The sequence below is a fragment of the Mus caroli genome, unplaced genomic scaffold (genome assembly GCF_978045245.1).
Source record: "Mus caroli unplaced genomic scaffold, Mus_caroli_1 scaffold_5, whole genome shotgun sequence".
NCBI lineage: Eukaryota > Metazoa > Chordata > Mammalia > Rodentia > Muridae > Mus > Mus caroli.
The window spans coordinates 93,284,381-93,289,422 of record NW_028227260.1 but is presented as its reverse complement, the minus strand read 5'-3'; the positions used below and the strand labels follow the sequence as shown (position 1 = coordinate 93,289,422).

Genomic DNA, 5,042 nt, shown 5'->3' with positions numbered 1-5,042 from the left:
AAAGAACCCAGATACCCCTCAACAGAGGAATGGACACAGAAAATGGGGTACATTTACTCAGCTATTAAAAAGAATGAATTTATGAAATTCCTAGGCAAATAGATGGACCTGGAGGGCATCATCCTGAGTGAGGTAATACAATCACAAAGGAACTCACAGAATTTGTACTCACTGATAAGTGGATATTAGCCCCAAAACTTAGGATACCCAAGATATTAGATATAAGAAGAACGAAGACCAAAGTGTGGACACTGTTCCCCTTCTTAGAATTGGGTACAAAACACCCATGGAAGGAGTTACAGAGACAAAGTTTGGAGCTGTGATGAAAGGATGGACCATCTAGAGTTTGCCACATCCAGGGATCCATCCCATAATCAGCTTCCAAACACTGACACCATGGCATACACTAACAAGATTTTGCTGAAAGGACCCAGATATAGCTGTCTCTTGTGAGACTATGCCAGGGCCTAGCAAACACAGAAGTGGATGCTCACAGTCAGCTATTGGTTGGATCACAGGGCCCTTGATGGAGGAGCTAGAGAAAGTACTCAAGGAGCTAAAGGGATCTGCAACCCTGTAGGTGGAACAACATTATGAATTAACCAGTACCCCGGAGCTCTTGACTCTAGCTGCATATGTATCAAAAGATGGCCTAGTCGGCCATCACTGGAAAGAGAGGCCCATTGGACTTGCAAACTTTATATTCCCCAGTACAGGGTAATGCCAGGTCCAAAAATTGGGAGTGGGTGGGTGGGAGGTTATGGGGGAATTTTGGAATAGCATTGGAAATGTAAATGAGGAAAATACCTAATAAAATATATATAAAAAAGTAATAAGCAAAAAATAAACCCCAGTAAACAAAAAACAAAAAACAAACAAACAAAAACAAAGCAGTGTCACTGGGTGAAGGGAATAAGGTTGAATGGAAGAATGTCTTTTTTAACCCTAACAGCATTGTTTGGAACAGTGAACATATTGTAACAGAATTTTTATGTTGGCATAGTCGTTATATTATTTCTAGTTAGGTCTTAAGTTTAGTACCATATACAACCAAATGTTAAATACCGCATAAACTGAAGACTGCCACTTTGAAATGCTGAGTATAGGTAGAATGGACAACACTCTTGTATAGCATCCAGTGAGACAAGCAGACAATGTCAGAGTGTTGAAATACTAAGTCGTTTTCCTAAACAAGGCCTAGCATTTAAAAACTGTTTTTAAAAGGTACTGAATTCACTGCTGAAAATATGGAAAATAATTTTTCTCAAAATAATACACAGGAGCCGGGTGTGGTGGCACATACCTTTAATCCCAGCACTCGGGAGGCAGAGGCAGGCAGATTTCTGAGTTCTAGGCCAGCCTGCTCTACAAAGTGAGTTCCAGGACAGCCAGGGCTATACAGAGAAACCCTGTCTCGAAAAAACAATAACAACAACAACAATAATAATAACAACAATAATAACAATACGCAGGACACAGACGTGACAGTAAGGGAAGACAGACAAAGTTTTTCAGCAAATCATCCTCTGCATCATCTGGTAAGTGAACACTAAGGGTTAACAGAAGTCAAGAGTCTGAGATGTAACATAGTTCTTTTTGAGATGTGTGTGTTTGTTTGTTTGAAGACAAGGTCTTACAAGTTATGTAGAACAAGGTAGTATATCACTTCCTATGTAGCCTAGGTTGCTAAAGAACTTCTGATGTTCTTCCTGCCTCAATCTTCCAGTGCTGAAACTAAAGGCATGTATTATATGTTAGTTATCATAATTAATTTTCTTTGTAACAAAACACCATGATCAAGGCAGTTTATAAAACAAAGAGGGTCAGAGTCCATGATCAGCATGGGGTGGGCAGTGTGTGGCAGCAGGAGGCAAGCCCCTTCTACAATTTCAATAAACATTTTATTTATTTTTTTATTTTAATCATTGAGAATTTTGAATTTATAAGATACAAAAAATAGATAGTTGGTGATTGTCATTCATTATAAATAATTATTATCATTTTGTCCTCATATAATTTTTATCTTAAGCTATAGTGTAAAAATAGTTTACTACCCTTAAAAATTAATTGTATGAACCAGAAATCTGGAGTACAGAGATACCTTAGTGGTTAAAAGTCCTTGCTGCTCTTCCAGATACCCCAAGTTCAGATCCCAGCACCCACATCAGGTAGCTCACAATGTCCTGTTACTGCAAGTTCAAGGGCTTTAACCCCTCCCCTGGCTTCTGTAAGCACCACAAACATGTGGCCCAAACTCACATAAAATACACACACACACACATAAAGAAAAAATGGGAAGATTGAAATTAAGCGAAATTGAGTGAAATGGGATATGAAACACCCTCTGGAACTCTCCAGGGGAAACATTTGTACTGTCCTTTACATCTGAACTTGCTCAGGTAACTGGGTCATGGGACAAGAATTTTGAATGTATCAGTAGTTCAGCTTAACAGTATGAACTAGTTATTCTTTTTTATTCCCCCTAGAATGAAATCTTTTTGGCATCGGACAACCGGTCATATTGCACAGTTCAGCAGGAAACACCACCTGTTATACAGACATGTGGCAGGGGACAGGGCAAATTTTGCCCAGGGCTTCTGGTTAAAACCGTAGGAAGTGTTCTGGGAGTTGGCAACTGAAAGTAACTTCTAGAAATGGACAGGCACCCAGGGGACTCTGGAAAGCACTTACATTTCTGGTCTTCACAGGAATCTTTATCCGGGGGCCTCTTTCTTGGCCACTGAAAAATGTCTTTTTCTAGACCAAAGGAGAGGGATTTGTTGATCACTGGCCAGGCTGGAGGGTGTCAGGAGGGTCAAGAGAACACCACTAGAGGAAGTCAATTCAATCGCAGACCAATGGTTCAAAGGTCTAGAAAGGAAGGTTGCTTGGACTGGATCCCTTCCCCTCCTTTTCTCCTTAAATAAGAAAGCCAACAAAGATGAAGATAAGGAAAAGGATGACAAAGAAAGTGGCATCTCGTGTATCGTCCCAGCGGGGCCACTTGTTGGCCTGGTTCTCCTGCTTTTTGTGAAGGGCTTCCCTCAGGGCGCACAGATGCCATTCTCTCTCTAGCTGCTCTCCGTAGTGCGCCTGGTAGAAGGCCTCAAAGTCGAACACAGTGTGACCATCGCCTGGAGAAGCCTAGAGCCTCCGGGAGCCGGAGGGGTGTAGGGAGGAGGGCGAGGAGGAGCGGGATCGGCTGCGGGCATCTTAGAGGGCTTGATGCCAGGTCCGAGCAGGTCCTGGTCGCTGAGCAAACCTTGGTCATACTTGCGCCAGAGAAGGATGGTGCTGCCCAAGACCAGGTAAGCTTCGGAGAGGCGCGTGAAGTGCTCGGCGGCCTCTGTGCTCCAGGGGTTGCGATCCGGATGGTAGAGGAAGCTCTGCTGGTAGTATGCTGCTTTGATCTGTGCCTGTGTGGCCGTGGAGGGGACGCCCAGCAGCTCATAGAGGGCGGTGCGGGAGTAAGTCCACCCTCGGGAGCACAAACCTGTGGCGGAACTCGGAGGCAACCCTCGGACCTGCCACCATCTCCATAGCGGTGACAGGGTCCACCCCAGGCAGCCCGCGGCCGCCATGTTGTGGGAACTAGTTATTTTTAAGCTGTTATATAGGCATCTGGTGTTAAACAGTGATTGAACAGCAAAACTGTCTGAAGGGTAAGAACACTTGCAAAGGAAGAATGAGGGCCTGGAACCCACACAAAAAGCAGAGGTTGGCCTTGGTCAAGGGTACATCTGTAATCCCAGTGTTGTTGGAGTAGAGATAGGATCTGACTAGCTGTGACTTAGCTCCAAATCCTGTAAGAGGCCCTATCTCAAGGGAGTAATTGGATTTTTTTATTAGATATTTTCTTTATATACATTTCAAATGCTATCCAGAAATTTCCCTATACCCTCCCCCCACCTTGCTCCCCTACCCACCCACTCCTGTTTTTTGGCCCTGGCATTCCCTTGTACTGGGGCACATAATGTTTGCAATACCAAGGGGCCTCTCTTCTCACTGATGGCCGACTAGGCTATCTTCTGTTACATATGCAGCTATAGATATAAGCTCTGTGGGTACTGGTTAGTTCATATTTTTGTTCCACCTATAGGGTTGCAGACCCCTTTGCTCCTTGGGTGCTTTCTCTAGCTTCTCCATTGTGGGCCCTGTGTTCCATCTTACAGATGACTGTGAGCATCCACTTCTGTATTTGCCAGGCACTGGCATAGCCTCATATGAGACAGCTATAACAGGGTCTCAAGGGAGTAATTTGGAAAGTAAGAGCAGGACACCTGATGACACCTGCACTCAACTTCCTTGAAGCTCATAAGTATGAACTAACTCTCTCTCTCTCTCTCTCTCTCTCTCTCCCTCTCTCTCCTTCTCTGTCTCTGTCTATTTCTCTGTCTGTCTGTCTGTCTGTCTGTCTGTCTGTCTGTCTGTCTCTCTCTCTCTCTCTGTCTCTCTCTCTCTCTCTCTCTCTCACACACACAACACACACACACAAACACACACTCAGTGGCAATTTTGGGAAAATTATTTCGTGAAGGAACGGGTTACAATTTTAATCACAGTCTCCATTCTGTGTTGCAGAGATGAAATACTTCCTTCTGATTAGAAGAATTGAGTTTGACAGAAAGTGGTCTAGATCTTGCAGGATGTGATTTTTGATATTGCTTTTGGTTTGGTTTGATTTGGTTTAGGTTTAGGGTTTTTGTTTTGTTTTGTTTTGTTTGTTTATTTTCATGGACTGGACCCAGGACTTTACACATGCTAAGCAAGTGTTCTACCACTGAGCAAAATCCTAGGCTCCTTAAAGGGTTTTTTGATTTTTTTTCTTTGTTTGTTTGAAATCATATTTCATGGAAGCCAGGCTGCCTATGTAGGGATGACATTAACTCCAGATTTTCTCCCTTCCATCTTCTGGAATTACAGACACTGTACCACTACCCCTAGTTTTATGGAGTGCATAGGCTCCAGCCAAGGGAGATATGTATGATAGACAGGGACTCTACCAATTTAACTACATCCCCAGCCCAAAGTTTGGGGTACAA

At 43.5% G+C, this 5,042-nt stretch overlaps 1 pseudogene; it reads right to left on the bottom strand.

The window, feature by feature from the left end:
• Positions 1-2,919: 2,919 nt before the first annotated feature.
• LOC110287685 (dnaJ homolog subfamily C member 30, mitochondrial-like) lies at positions 2,920-3,581 on the bottom strand (annotated as a pseudogene).
• Between the last annotated feature and the right edge of the window lie 1,461 nt (positions 3,582-5,042).